Here is a 16,901-nt window from a genome sequence, read left to right on the forward strand (position 1 = left end):
TGATTCATTCCAACCAGTTTCATACAAATTCTTGGTTTCAGGTTGAGTAGTTAATTGAATTGGGTTTATGAACATCGAGAACAAAATTCTCGTGACATTAACCCATGGTAATGTTGGAAGATTAGTGTACGTATAATTATAATAGGTAGATTAGTGTACATTAGTAGACTATACCCTCATCTATTGCCTGCACTAACCATGGAACTGTGTGATGACACAGCCAAGTACTGCGCCATGCATTGACTTCAAACAATTACGGCTTGATCTGCGTTCCGCACCATAACTGTTTAATTAGAACGTATTTTTTTATATTATCAACTGTTACAAATGATCCTCAGTCAGTCAAGTCAGGGTTCCATAGCCTCTGGAAGAACAGTTGAAACTGGAGCAGCAAGCACGGCAAGGTAGCACTTCTGGTGAACAGGTCAGGGTTCCATAGCCACAGGCAAAACAGCAGAAACTGGATCAGCAGCACGACCAGGTGGATTGGGGACAGCCAGGAGTCATCAGGCCAGGTAGTCCTGAGGCCTGGTCCTAGGGCTCAGGTCCTCAGAGAGAGAGAGAGATGGGACAATTAGAAGAAGTTCACACTATGCCTTGAATCTATACTATCGTGCCCAGAAACCTGCTCCTTTTACTCTGTTCCGAACGTGCTAGACAGCCAGTTCGTATAGCATTTATCCGTACCTTTATCCTACTTCTCCTCTGTTCCTCTGGTGATGTAGAGGTTAATCCAGGTCCTGCAGTGCCTAGCTCCACTCCCACTCCCCAGGTGCTCTCATTTGTTGACTTCTGTAACCGTAAAAGCCTTGGTTTCATGCATGTTAACATTAGAAGCCTACTCCCTAAGTTTGTTTTACTCACTGCTTTAGCACACTCTGCCAACCCGGATGTCTTAGCCGTGTCTGAATCCTGGCTTAGGAAAACCACCAAAAACCCTGAAATCTCCATTGCTAACTATAACAAAGATAGAACTTCCAAAGGGGGCGGTGTTGCAATCTACTGCAAAGATAGCCTGCAGAGTTCTATATTACTATCCAAGTCTGTACCCAAACAATTCGAGCTTCTACTTCTAAAAGTTCACCTTTCCAGAAACAAGTCTCTCACTGTTGCCGCTTGCTATAGACCTCCCTCTGCCCCCAGCTGTGCCCTCGATACCATATGAATTGATTGCCCCCCATCTATCTTCTGAGCTCGTGCTACTAGGTGACCTAAACTGGGACATGCTTCACACCCCGGCTGTCCTACAATCCAAGCTTGATGCCCTCAATCTCACACAAATTATCAATTAACCTACCAGGTACAACTCCAAATCCGTAAACACGGGCACCCTCATAGATATAATCCTAACTAACTCGCCCTCCAAATACACCTCTGTTGTTTTCAATCAAGATCACTGCCTAATTGCCTGCATCCGTAATGGGTCTGTGGTCAAACGACCACCCCTCATCACTGTCAAACGCTCCCTAAAACACTTCTGCGAGCAGGCCTTTCTAATCGACCTGGCCGGGATATCCTGGAATGACATTGACCTCATCCCGTCAGTAGATGATGCCTGGCTATTCTTTAAAAGTGCCTTCCTCACCATCTTAAATAAGCATGCCCCATTCAAAAAAAATTGAACTAGGAATAGATATAGTCCTTGGTTCACTCCAGACCTGTCTGCCCTTGACCAGCACAAAAACATCCTGTGGCGTTCTGCATTAGCATCGAATATCCCCCGTGATATGCAACTTTTCAGGGAAGTTAGTAACAAATATACACAGGCAGTTAGGAAAGCTAAGGCTAGCTTTTTCAAACAGAAATTTGCATCCTGTAGTACTAACTCAAAGTTCTGGGACACTGTAAAGTCAATGGACCATCACTACCGCTAGTAAGACGGCGGACGTAAAGGTAACGTAAAGGTAATGGCGGACTGAACGAAGTTATGTAGAGCACCTCAAGATAAAACATAATATTCGAAATATCTGCTAAATTAGACTAAAATATTAGCACTAAATAATCTGGTGGGTGATAACCTTCAATCTGGATAATAACACAAAACAAATCCTAAGACTAGAGACATTTATCGACAAATATTACGAAAACAAGCAACACCCAAACATGACGGAGAATAAGACAGGGGAACCGAATCAAAAACGAAAACGTGACTCCTCAACCGACACGGATGATCTAATATTCTCAACACCGGCAATGGTAAAGGTCGAAACCGATCTGTTAAAATCAATAAATGACAAACTGGGTATACTTGAATTAGTTAGTAAAGATATAAAAGAGTTGAAGGCAAGCCTAGAGATGAGTGATGAAAAAGCTGCGGCTTTGGAGAAGGAAACACACGCGCTAAAAGGGACGATCAATAAGATTGAAACCGAAATGAATGAATTTAAAAAGGAGAACAACGTTCTGAAGGAATGCTTACTGGACATACAAACTAGATCCATGAGAGAGAATTTGGTACTTACAGGTATCCAAGAGAAAGAAGGAGAGGTTCCTGAATCTGTAGTTAGAGAGTTCCTTTTTGCAGCGCTTCAGATACCGCGCGAAGTTATCGATAAGATCCAACTTGAACGTGTACACCGCCTCGGACAGAGAGGGCAGAGGTACGAACGCCCAATCGTTGCCAAATTTGCTTCATTTAAAGATAAAATAATGGTTAAAAGCCTGGGTAAAAGACTTGCTGGGACCAAAATTGGCATGAATGATCAGTTTCCGAAAGAAATTGCAGAACGGCGCAAAGTTCTGTATCCAATTTTCAAAGAAAATAGATTAAAAGCGAAACGAGTAGCTCTCGTCGTTGATAAACTATATATTGATAACCAGTTGTTCAGAGACACAAAGATTACTCCATGGTTATTTTAAAAATTACAAAGTTCTCATAGATGAGGAAAATAAACACAATTCAAGCCCGGTTACTGATTGTAACAATACAATACAAAATATAGCTTTTCTATAAATCTTCACATATAACTAATTGAACACAAGCACTATTTCTATATAGTGAAGATAAAAACTAAGTAAACAGAAGGCACAGTATGTGTGGATGGTGTGGTGTGTGTTTATTTTTATTTGTTATGTTTGAAAAGTTGAGTGAGTGAGTAATGAAATAGTTGCATATCCCAGAGCCAGTGTATTGCTGTGGGCCGGGTATGAGAGGGCTTTCAATGTTGTTCAGATGATGGATATACTTTTATAATGAATTACACGTCTTATTTATTTATTGTCCTATCATGGGGAACTACATTTTTTAAATAAATTATATCTAATTATTTATTATCCTATTTTAATGGTACGGTCCATGGCCCTATACCCTAGACACCCACATGAATAGCCCAGATACTAAGGAGAAGTCCCTAACTGTTTTATGTGCATGCTGTATGCGGTCTGTATGCAGCCAAAATGAGGTCAGGGACCAAGAGCAGCACTGCCCCCTCAAGATTCTGAGCCTGCTTGGCAGGGTTGGTCCTGCAAAGCCAAAGCCCCCTAAAGGGAGAGCATAATAAACAAGGAAATTCTCAAAGCTGCTAATGAGAACCTTGATGACCTTGTACCTAGCCGGTGGGGATTCCGGTGGGGTGCCCCCACCCAGGCAGTGGCAGTGCTGGCAACACTAGCTGCAGTAACCCATGGGGAGGGGGTCACACTCGGACATTCAGAGAGGGGGTATATTATTGTGGCCCTGGTGGCACGAAACCAATCGGACTGCATGGAGAGGCTTGGGAACATGGTCAAAATGGATGACCGTATTGTGGGTGTTTCAGGAAGAAGGTGTACATTTGACCTCCATCATCTAGGATGTGACAATGGTAAATAAATCTCTACATTTATGCTCATTTTTTGCACGGTCTTGCAGGCCTTCTCATGCAGCTGCAACTGCAAGTACATTTGTAAATCATGACCCATCTTGAGTTGGGCTCTGGGATGGTGCAATTGTTGAGAGGGTGAGCTTATGGTTGTGTGGGGGTAAGGGCTGAATGTGTGTGGGTGTATGTGTGTATCCCACAACTGTTGCGAAGGAAGAAGTAAAAGATGTTAGGGACTATAGAGGATGATTCACAGCAATATGGAATAAAAATCGAGGTGAGGGCGATGGAAATGCATTTGGCAATGGATCTGCTTCGGTTCGGTGGATGGTGCTGTGTGCACTTTTCGAAGGATGGATCCCAGTCGGTCCGGGGCTGTGCGATGCGGGGGGTCGGGGGTGGTCTGCCGGGCATTGGGATGACATCCCAACTCGAGATGGGGGCTTTTGGCGGGTGGAATAGTGGGGACCAATTGGAGGTTTGCTTAGTGGAGATGCAAATGTCATGGTACAACTATATAGACACTCAATCATTATGTTACTTTTTAATAGGACGTTTACAAACATATATTTTGATAAAAATAATTGAAAGGTGTGTCTCATTATGGTAAGTGGTGAAATAAGTATAGCCAGTTACAATTGTAATGGCTTAGCAGATAATAAGAAAAGACGATCAGTATTTACCTGGCTAAAAGAGAAGGATTATAATATCTACTGTTTACAGGAAACCCATTCAACAGTTTTAGATGAAGTTTTGTGGAAAAAGAACTGGGGGGGCGAAATATATTTCTCCCATGGGCAAAGAAATTCAAAAGGGGTGATGGTTTTAATTAATAATAACTTTGATCCAAATGTGCAACTTGTCCAAACAGATCCTCAAGGTAGATGGATTATTTTAAATATGTTATTGGACAATAAACATATATGGCTTATTAACCTATACGGTCCGAATAATGATGATCCAAGCTTCTTTGACAATATATATAAGAATGTATCAACTCTACAAGCAACACTAGACTCTATTATTATAGTGGGAGATTTTAATACGGTCTTAAATACCTCTATGGACCGGAAAGGAAATCACACTACAAACTATCACCCTCAGGCACTTAAGGAAATCAGGAATGTCATGGATATATTGGAATTAGTGGATATATGGAGACTTAAATACCCTGACCTAGTGAGATATACATGGCGGAGGCTTAATCAAGCTAGTCGCCTTGACTACTTTCTTATATCATTCTCTCTGGCACCAAAAGTTAAAAAGTGTTTGATAGGGGACAGAATGCGGTCGGACCATCACATAATTGGCATATATATTACTCTTACAGAATTTCCACGTGGGCGAGGATATTGGAAATTTAATCAAAGCCTACTAGATGATAAATTGTTTAGAACTAGGACAGAAGAATTTATAACTGACTTTTTTAGACATAACATAGGTACAGCAGATCCCCATATTGTATGGGACACTTTTAAGTGTGCCTTTAGAGGCCATGCAATTCAGTACTCATCTATAAAACAAAAGCAATTTCGATCAAAAGAGTCCATATTAACAAAGGAAATTGAAGGACTAACAGTACAGTTAGATAACAATAAAAACGGTACCATAGAGGCACAGAATAAGTTAGAGGAAAAACAAAAAGAAATGGAGGAACTTATTCAAGAAAGATCCAGTGTAATATATTACAAAAATAAAGCTAACTGGATGGAATATGGGGAAAAATGCACCAAATTCTTTTTCAATCTTCAATATAGAAATGCTACCAAAAAAAACGTATTAAAACTTGTTACAAATGATGGAGTCACGCATGATTCACCAAATGATATTTTGAAAGAGGAAGTAAAGTACTTTAAGAATATATTTTCGTTTCAGGCTCCTCCATCTCCACTAACTGAAACTAATTGTATGGATTTTTTCCCTAATAATAATGTAAAATTAACATCTGTACAGAAAGACTCATGTGAAGGCCTAATTACAGAGGAGGAACTACTTGATGCAATTGGGGCCTTTAAGGATGGGAAAACTCCAGGACTGGATGGCATACCAGTGGAAGTATACAAACATTTTTTTTATATACTCAAAGGACCACTATTAGCTTGTTTTAACCACTCCTATATAAATGATAGATTATCAGACACGCAACAAGAAGGTGTGATATCATTATTACTGAAACAGGACCCAAGTGGTATATATAAAGATCCAGTCCATTAAAAAAATTGGAGACCTCTTACACTTCAGTGTTGTGATGCAAAAATCCTAGCAAAATGCTTGGCGCATAGAATAAAAAAAGTTTTGTCAGATATTATTCATCCTAATCAGACAGGTTTTTTACATGGACGATACATTGGAGATAATATAAGGCAAGTACTGGAAACAATAGAACACTATGAAATATCGGGGACACCAGGCCTGGTTTTCATAGCTGATTTTGAAAAGGCTTTTGATAAAGTACGACTGGAGTTTATATATAAATGCCTAGAATATTTAAATTTTGGGGAATCTCTTATAAAATGGGTAAAAATTATGTATAGTAACCCTAGGTGTAAAATAGTAAATAATGGCTACATCTCAGAAAGTTTTAAACTATCTAGAGGAGTAAAACAAGGTTGTCCACTATCGGCATATCTATTTATTATTGCCATCGAAATGTTAGCTGTTAAAATTAGATCAAACATTAATATTAAGGGATTAGAAATCCAGGGCCTAAAAACTAAGGTGTCATTGTACGCTGATGATTCATGTTTTCTTTTAAAACCACAACTAGAATCTCTCCACGGCCTCTTAGAGGATCTAGATACATTTGCTATCCTCTCTGGATTAAAACCAAATTATGATAAATGTACCATATTACGTATTGGATCACTAAAAAATACACATTTTACATTGCCATGTAGTTTACCAATTAAATGGTCTGACGGTGATGTGGACATACTCGGTATACAAATCCCAAAAGAAAGAAATGATCTCACTCCAATAAATTTTTATAGAAAGTTAGCAAAAATAGATAAGATCTTGCTACCATGGAAAGGAAAATACCTGTCTATTTGTGGGAAAATCACCCTGATTAACTCTTTAATCATATCACAGTTTACCTATTTGCTTATGGTTTTGCCTACACCTAGTGACCTGCTTTTTAAATTATATGAACAAAAAATATTCAATTTTATTTGGAACGGCAAGCCAGATAAAATTAAAAGGGCCTATTTATATAACGAATATGAATTCGGAGGGCAGAAATTATTAAATATTAAAGCATTAGACCTCTCACTAAAGGCATCAGTCATACAAAAGTTATACTTAAATCCAAACTGGTTCTCTAGTAGATTGGTACGAATGTCTCATCCTATGTTCAAGAAGGGCCTTTTTCCCTTTATTCAGATTACACCTGCTCTTTTTCGGTTGCTTGAAAAGGAAATAATCTCCAAAATATCTTTATTTTTTAAACAAGCCTTAGAAAGTTGGTTGCAATTTCAGTTTAATCCACCTGAAAGGACAGAACAAATAGTACAACAAATCTTGTGGTTAAATTCAAATATAGTAATTGATAAAAAAACTGTATTTATCGAAGAAATGTTTAAAAAAGGTATAATTTTTGTGAATGATATCATAAATAGGACTGGTGGAGTAATGTCACACATGCAGCTAACACAGACATATGGAAATGTCTGCTCTACCCAAAATTACAACCAATTAATTGCAGCATTACCACAAAAATGGAAGAGGCAGGTGGAAGGGGATAAAAGTAAGGAACTTGTATGTCGGCCTTATATTAAAGAACATAAATGGTTAAAGAAAAGTGTGATAAATAAAAACATATACCAATTTCATTTAAGGACCAAAAAACTTACAGCTGTGCCATATAAATTGCAAAATAGTTGGGAAGAGATTTTCGATGTACCCATTCCATGGCACATGGTTTATGAATTGATACGCAAAACAACGCCGGATTCAAAACTTCGAATTTTTCAATTTAAATTATTGTACAAAATTCTTGCAACTAATAGAATGTTATATATATGGGGGATACAATCTTCTCAGCTCTGTAGATTCTGCTGTGAGGAGGCAGAGTCATTAGACCATTTATTTTGGTATTGTCCGCATGTAGCTCGTTTTTGGTCACAGGTCCAGGAATGGTTGAAGAATTGCAACATTTGCGTAGAACTAACGCTACAGATAGCAATACTGGGGGATTTGAAAAGCCATAGTCAATCAATCAATAATATAATAATTATTTTAGCAAAAATGTTTATTTTTAATTTACAATCCGTGGAAGCTATGAGAATAGGAAGATTCAAATCTTTTGTGAAGCATCACAGCACAGCTGAAAAATATATGGCAAATAAAAATCCGAAATAGATGATGTTGGAAGATAGATGGGAAAGGTTGAGTGGAGCTGAAGGGTGGGACTAATAACAAGATAAACAATGTAGGGCATACGGGATCTGTGAAATGTGTATAGGTGCGGAGCTATTGTGAAATAGCACAGTTACAAGTGGAAATCAAACTGGATGGACAACAGAAATAGAGGAAGGACTAAGAACAAACAAGAGAGAACTATTATAAAGTAGACTGTGTCTGTAAATGTGTATAAGATGTATAAATTGAAGGTAAAAACAGAAATGTTTATCAGTTTACTCCAATTGGGGGATCGGTGGTAGGGTTTGCAGGGAATAATAATAAAGGTATACTCTTTAAAAAAAAGTATGTATGTCTATGTAGGTATGTGTATGTATATATGTGTATATGTATGCATACGTGAATGGATATATATATTTACCCAAAAAAATATGGGGGATTGGAAATGATGCAGACAATTACATTGGAAACAACATTCTTTCCGCAATATTAAGCTGATCCACCCCCCAGAAAAAAAATAAATAAAAAAAATAATAATAAAAATAAATAAAAATAAATAAAAGTCAATGGAGAATAAGAGCACCTCCTCCCAGCTGCCCACTACTCTGAGGCTAGGAAACACTGTCACCACCGATAAATCCACTATAATTGAGAATTTCAATAAGCATTTCTCTACGGCTGGCCATGCTTTCCACCTGGCTACCCCTACCCCGGTCAACTGCCCGGCACCCTCCACAGCAATCCGCCAAAGCCCCCACCATTTCTCCTTCACCCAAATCCAGATAGCTGATGTTCTGAAAGAGCTGCAAAATCTGGACCCCTACAAATCAGCCGGGCTAGACAACCTGGACCCTCTCTTTCTAAAATTATCTGCCGAAATTGTTGCAACCCCTATTACTAGTCTGTTCAACCAGGGGCGAAAATCTGATATCAACTTTGGAGGGGACAATTACATGAAATTTTCTCAAGAGCAATTCCTGAGGGGGACACCAAAAGTAATGCTGTAACACATAGCCTACTTTGTAATATGTTAAATGTATATTGAGGAACCATAATCACTACTACTAGATAATTGATAGGTACAGTAGTTAACTGAAGGGTTGTCCCAACTTGTTCAAATGTTTAAATCATTATAATACTACTACTAATAATAGTTATAGCAGTGTTCCTTATAAGTCCAGTATGTATGCAGGTATTTGTACTTACAACGAGCAATACCAAGAAAGGCCAGTAGGTGGCAATGGTACTGTACACTGTATGGGTGCAGTTTTCATAAATACAATGAACATGGTGTGATCTCGTCTAAAATAATCTCCATTGAAAACCATCACAAAGTTGATTCAAACATGCTCTTAAACTTTCCTGACTGGCCATAGAGGACACCTAACTGATGGACCCAAGAAAGGGAATCCCGGATCAGTGGGGAGGCTGAGCAGCCAGCCTGTGTAATCAGATTTACACAGTGTGCTCCACAATGCACATAGAGAGCTAATGGCTGCTGACTCCTCACAATTGCCTGTGCACCTGTGTATTTTCCTGCCATGTTTGAGGCACCATCATAACTCTGCCCACGTAAACCAGATTATGGGCAAATTGAGCCTCAACAACACATCAGTTGCCACTTTCGCAATGCCCTCGCATGTTGTCTCCGACACCCTGTATAGCCCAATAAACTCCTCGTGAGGGACAAGGCCATGGTCAACATAACGCAGACAGACACTCCTGTTCAGCACCAGAGACATCTTGAGTACCATCAACAATTACTGAAAATTGTACAATCGGAAGAGACCTAATCTCAGCTGCAATGCCTCGAATGACTGTATTGGCCATGATGTTCAGAATTTCATTCCGTGCTTTGGGGCCTGTGTACATTGTGGTACGCTCTGTTAACCACTTCAGTAAAATGGGATCATCCTCTTCTGCCCTAAGTTTCAAAAGCTGGTATAAATTCCCACTGTCATCCGTGTGGCCTTTAAAGGCTTGTCCCTGTCTTACTACTTGCCGCACAAACTAACAATTTTCATCAATCAATGCCTTGCGTCCTCCTGCTGTTTACCCCACGCGCTGGATAACTGGACACTGATTGGATTTAGCTGGTGTGCTGTTACAGTTACAAAGTGGCGGTGGGCTTGGCAGTTTTGATGTGCTGTGAATTTTTCAATGGCTTTTCTCCAGTTCCTAAATCCTGCACTAATGAAGGCAGCATCTGCTCTTTGGCCAAAAGATGGCTGGCTTGAAAACCCTTGACAACAGTGAAAACACAACACTCCTTTTATTGATGGACTATTTTACAACAACAACAAAAAATTGAGAACCTTTCATAATGTTGCCAAACAAAGACTCAACAAACTTACCTGAGACTCCCTGTCTCTGCCAGTCTGTCCCTGCATATCTGTCCCCAACTCTGCTGTCTATGTGTCATCTGTTGCCTGCTCTGCCTAATGACATCATTGTGAAACATTCCCATTAGCATTTCACTTCTTTCTTATGAACATTTTATCAACTAGTCTTTGAGATATTAGGCTACTAGGGTTCTTACTTTGCGTTTTGGTGTACTGAAAAATACTCTGATGTCCGTCTTTTTTCTGCCATTTTTCTACCTGGCTGGCTACACACACACAGTGTGTAGGTTATTTACAGTAGGAGATGGGCTTCTATCATCTTATCTTCTATCATTCTATATGTGCTTCGATCTAAAAGGTAGCTAGCAAATGTGAAACGGATTGCAGTGACAAGAGTTGACAGCTGTATGAGTTCACCATTTACACAACATATGTTGCAACCTTTCGTAATGTTAATATAGTTTGTTTCATATTGGCTGGCTTCCAACAATAGCTGAATTTGCAAAGCTAGCGAGCACCAATTCCGTTTCTGTGGTATTTGCTATAATCTTTGCTACCTGGTTAAATAAAGGTGAAATAAAATTAAAAAAGTTCACTAGCGACAATTTAGCTTTTGCAACGAGACCATTAAATATATTTAAGACAATGGTAGAAGAGTGTGTAGTTCTGTTCAGTTTGGACTTCAGTTTATCGCTAACCTTATCACAGGGACTTTGAAGCACTATAGCTGCATGCTGATCTTGGAATAAACTGACGATAGCAAAGATTCCATCTTTGACGACGCCACATAAATGGAATAGGTACTAGCTAGCTTGATGGTTAATGTTTGCTTTAGTTTGCGTGCTAGCTCTGCAAATTCAGCTAGTGTGTGTGTGAACCCTGCCAACATAAAAAAAAAACATTGCTATGGCCGTTTGACTAGATAAACCTCACGTCAGTTACGTGCATTGAGTGCCTTTCACACAGTAGATACGAACCCTCTGTTACCTTGTCAGCTAAGGAACTGGCAGTGGATCAAACCATTGTGAGGCAAAGGGCGGGGGTCGCAATCTTTTGAAACTTAAAAACGCGCTATTAAGTGTCTGTAATCAGCATAAGTGCTTTCATTGCGTATTATTAATATTATTGAAATTACATAGTTATGTTTACAGTGATATATTGGGGGGGACAAATCATATTTTTCCCAGGATGGGGGGTCGTGTCCCCCCCCCGTCCCCCCTGGGATTTCCGCCTATGCACTGTATATAGACTTTTTGTTTTCTTTTGTTCTACTGTATTATTGACTATGTTTTGTTTTTTCCATGTGTAACTGTGTTGTTGTATGTGTCGAATTGCTATGCTTTATCTTGGCCAGGTCGCAGTTGCAAATGAGAACTTGTTCTCAACTAGCGTACCTGGTTAAATAAAGGTGAAATAAAATAAATAAAAATAAACACAGGACACCAGATAAAACAGGAGAATTTCACCAAATAGGACAGACTGACCCTAGCCCCCTGGCACATAGACTATTGCAGCATAGATACTGTATCATTAAACAAGTGCATTTATATTTGCAAGGAGGTGGAGTTATTGAGAAGGGTGCAACTGCAGCCTGCAATTCGAGGCATTCCTGCATGTGGGCATTCCTGCATCTGCAGGAACCCCTCTTTATACTTTTATTGGTACATTTTTAAGCTATGGTGCCAGTACATAGGTAGGAGGCAGGGGCCTTCTAGTGCAGTAGATGGTGGTAATGCACTATAACGTTGGATGCCAACCACCGATAAACCCCACAGAAGAGGCGGGGTGTGAAAATGATAGCTAGCAATAGCTAGTACACACTGGTAGTGTCCTTCGTCCCCACCTGTCATGCACTGTTTTGGTTGGGAGCAAAAAACACTGTGTGCTAGCTTAGCCAGCTAGTCTTAAGGAGGACTCCGATACAAAGGAGGTGGGAGGCGACACCGTATGCTAGATAACTAAATAGCAAGCTAGCTAGCATACGGTGTTGTCCCCACCTGCTGTGTACAGGAGTAGCTAGCTGTAGGCGGGGGCTACACCGGTAGACAGTGTCCTTCGCAAGCTAGCAAATGGTCTCGCTAACTATCAAGCTAGTACACAGTGTCGCTAACTTGCAAGTTAGCACATGATGTCGCCCAAGCCTCCCGCCTGCAATCCTAGTAGACAATGTCCTTCGACCTGCCTGTCGTGCACTGTTTTCCCGCAGTTCTGTTAATGACGGTGAGGGCAGGCGGGAGCAAAGGACACTGTCTACTCATGTCGCTCCTGCTAGTTAGCAAAGAGGACTCCGGTACACAGCAGGCTGGGGCAATAAAACTCAGATATTTTTATTTCCCTATTGAACCACATTCAAAAGTGTCACACAAGCATGAAAAGGAATGTCCACATGCAGGAACGCCCCCGAATTGCGGGCTGCAGTTGCACACTATTGGAATTATTTGGGATAACGTTATATGTCAAAGTCAGAATACAGCATATCTGTAGACACATATCTGTAGACATTTATTCAATATCCACCCAAAACAAATAGCAGGTGAATAGCATTATTCTCATGCTTAAATTCAAGGTCAGAATACGCATAGAGAGAAAAGTGCATAAAAATATTACGTTCCATTTACACACGCTTAACTCAGGTCGGGATCTGGCCTACGGTGATGAAGTGAACATCTGACACCCGCACCCGACCCTGACCCGCAAATATAAAAAATACCCTGTAGGCTACAGTCAGACGGCAGAACTATTTTTTGACGGGGGTGCAGGATTGTTTGGGGCCCAATTTAGATAAGATTTTGCTTATAGTTTCCAACATTTTGGTAGGCTATTAGTTTTTCACCTTGTCTATAGGATACATGCAGCTTATCTTCTGTCATTATATGTTGCCCTAGAGGACTAAATAAACCCTTTCTCACCAGAATAATGTCATAAATTATAGAACATCAGTAAAATTTTCTTTGCTTTGTAAGCGGAGCAAAGAAGTTTCTGGACCCGGAAGAAAATGCTATGAAAAATAAATAAATAAACTAATGGATCAGATTTTCTGAGCAAATTTTTTTCAAAAAGCAGTTGTAAGGAAATAGAAAGCTGTGAAAACTACCCAACATGTTTCTGATAAGATTTCAGTTTGGCTTGGATGCATATTTAAAGTGGTTGAAATACGATCAGCTTTTATGATGCTGATATAATAGCACCTCTACAGATGGTCCCTAAATGTTCATTAACATTCTTTCAAGATGCTGAAAGAAATGAATCTCTCTACTCCTGTTCCCGAGTCAAAATGTACATTTGGTGTGTACTTTTACTGCAAGAAATACTTAATTATGCATGAGTTAGTCTTTAATATTACGTGAGAGAGGAGGCTGGTGGGAGGAGCTATAGTAATGCCTGGAATGGAATTTTTGGGACGGTATAAAACTCATACATATGGAAACCACATTTGACTCCGTTCTATTTATTCCATTCAAGCCATTACAATGAGCCCCTCCTATAGCTCCTCCCACCAGCCTCCACTGAGGAGGTTATAGACCTACAGTCAGTGACCAGATTTAAGTTTCCATTTAACCCATCTAAACAGCAGGGTACAGCTCTCTTGACGTACCATAGGCCTATTGGAAGTCCCCTTCTTGTGACTGTCTAATTTGTATAGCGCCTCACAATCACACATAACATAGGCACTGCTATCATCGTCTTTTAACACTTAAAATCTTTCCCAAACATTACTTTTCTGGCTCTCCCTTCTCTTTATTTTCAACTCTACATTTAGCATATTTTCTCTTGTTGAATTCAACTCAGACATTGTCATTTTTGCCTAAGTGGATCAATGTCAACTTTTACTGGCCATTCCCAAAACCATTTGGCTATTTGGCATGGGTACTTCTGTGCTTGCAAACTCCCTTAAAATACCTTCACTTGAAAAACTAGAAAAAAGCTACAATATACACTAACATTCAAAAGTTTGGGGTCACAAAAAATGTCCTTGTTTTTGGAAGAAAAGCAACTTTTTTGCCCATTAAAATAACATCATGCATTTCTCAGAACAAGAATAGACTGACGAGTTTCAGAAGAAAGTTCTTTGTTTCTGGCCATTTTGAGCCTGTAATCAAACCCACAAATGCTGATGCTCCAGATACTCAACTAGTCTAAAGAAAGCCAGTTTAATTGCTTCTTTAAACAGGACAAATGTTTTCAGCTGTGCTAACATAATTGCAAAAGGGTTTTATGTAGATATTCCATATAAAAAAATCTGCCATTTCCAGCTACAATAGTCATTTACAACATTAACAATGTCTACACTGTATTTCTGATCATCAATTTGATGTTATTTTAATGGACAAAAAAAATTGCTTTTCTTTCGAAAACAAGGACATTCCTAAGCGACCCCAAACGTTTGAATGGTAGTGTATTACTGTTTATCCCTCTTGATATGCCATAGCAACATAGCCAGTATACACTTCCTCAAAATAGTCTAAATTAATCTAAGATAAATAAAGAAATCTGTCATTTATTTTATGTTTTTGCCAAGGTCTCAGACACTCTTTTAACTAAGATGTTTGGTGCAGTATTTCAAGTGAAAAAAATTGCATGAAAACTTGTCTTGCATTTAATGACAAACACTTCCTCGAAGAATCCTGTCCATAGTTCCCACGTGTACTAGGAGTAGACAGACCTAGTACTGTTGACAAACTACAGACGAGGGGGCATAACTTCGGCTTCCCTCAGGTAAAAATGTTGTTTACGTGAACAGCCGAAAAAATAAAACTACCGGACACCAAAACGAACAAAAACGTCACAAAATTTTGCCATAATATATGCGCAAACTGTTTTGACTGGTAAGCATGCGACAGGCTTTAGAATGCTATCCGGAATCCTTGGGACGTCTCACCCCGTTGAAGTTGACATTTATAATGGTTAAGGTTAGTAAGGGCAGTACTTGACTTGGACTGATAAGTTACGGTACTCATGTTGGCTTTATACACAGCTCAAAAAAATAAAGGGAACACTTAAACAACACAATGTAACTCCAAGTCAATCACACTTATGTGAAATCAAACTGTCCACTTAGGAAGCAACACTGATTGACAATAAATTTCACATGCTGTTGTGCAAATGGAATAGACAACAGGTGGAAATTATAGGCAATTAGCAAGACACCCCCAATAAAGGAGTGGTTCTGCAGGTGGTGACCACAGACCACTTCTCAGTTCCTATGCTTCCTGGCTGATGTTTTGGTCACTTTTGAATGCTGGCGGTGCTTTCACTCTAGTGGTAGCATGAGACGGAGTCTACAACCCACACAAGTGGCTCAGGTAGTGCAGCTCATCCAGGATGGCACATCAATGCGAGCTGTGGCAAGAAGGTTTGCTGTGTCTGCCAGCGTAGTGTCCAGAGCATGGAGGCGCTACCAGGAGACAGGCCAGTACATCAGGAGACGTGGAGGAGGCCGTAGGAGGGCAACAACCCAGCAGCAGGACCGCTACCTCCGCCTTTGTGCAAGGAGGAGCACTGCCAGAGCCCTGCAAAATGACCTCCAGCAGGCCACAAATGTGCATGTGTCTGCTCAAACGGTCAGAAACAGACTCCATGAGGGTGGTATGAGGGCCCGACGTCCACAGGTGGGGGTTGTGCTTACAGCCCAACACCGTGCAGGACGTTTGGCATTTGCCAGAGAACACCAAGATTGGCAAATTCGCCACTAGCGCCCTGTGCTCTTCACAGATGAAAGCAGGTTCACACTGAGCACATGTGACAGACGTGACAGTCTGGAGACGCCGTGGAGAACGTTCTGCTGCCTGCAACATCCTCTAGCATGACCGGTTTGGCGGTGGGTCAGTCATGGTGTGGGATGGCATTTCTTTGGGGGGCCGCACAGCCCCTCCATGTGCTCGCCAGAGGTAGCCTGACTGCCATTAGGTACCGAGATGAGATCCTCAGACCCCTTGTGAGACCATATGCTGGTGCGGTTGGCCCTGGGTTCCTCCTAATGCAAGACAATGCTAGACCTCATGTGGCTGGAGTGTGTCAGCAGTTCCTGCAAGAGGAAGGCATTGATGCTATGGACTGGCCCGCCCGTTCCCCAGACCTGAATCCAATTGAGCACATCTGGGACATCATGTCTCGCTCCATCCACCAACGCCACGTTGCACCACAGACTGTCCAGGAGTTGGCGGATGCTTTAGTCCAGGTCTGGGAGGAGATCCCTCAGGAGACCAGCCGCCACCTCATCAGGAGCATGCCCAGGCGTTGTAGGGAGGTCATAATGGTTATCCCCCCTCTGATAACCAGGTGGTGAATCGCATCTCTGCATGTCTGGCAGACATATCAGTGTGGATGACGGATCACCACCTCAAGCTGAACCTCGGCAAGACGGAGCTGCTCTTCCTCCCGGGGAAGGACTGCCCGTTCC

At 40.6% G+C, this 16,901-nt stretch overlaps 1 long non-coding RNA gene across 1 annotated transcript; it reads right to left on the reverse strand.

Moving 5' to 3' along the window:
• Positions 1-264: 264 nt before the first annotated feature.
• LOC139584515 (uncharacterized) lies at positions 265-3,768 on the reverse strand. Its single transcript, XR_011676770.1, has 3 exons — positions 2,463-3,768; positions 688-792; positions 265-548 (listed from the first exon to the last, which is right to left on the reverse strand). It is a non-coding gene; the product is annotated as an uncharacterized lncRNA (long non-coding RNA).
• Positions 3,769-16,901: the final 13,133 nt, after the last annotated feature.

Source organism: Salvelinus alpinus, chromosome 9 (genome assembly GCF_045679555.1).
Source record: "Salvelinus alpinus chromosome 9, SLU_Salpinus.1, whole genome shotgun sequence".
Lineage (NCBI taxonomy): Eukaryota > Metazoa > Chordata > Actinopteri > Salmoniformes > Salmonidae > Salvelinus > Salvelinus alpinus.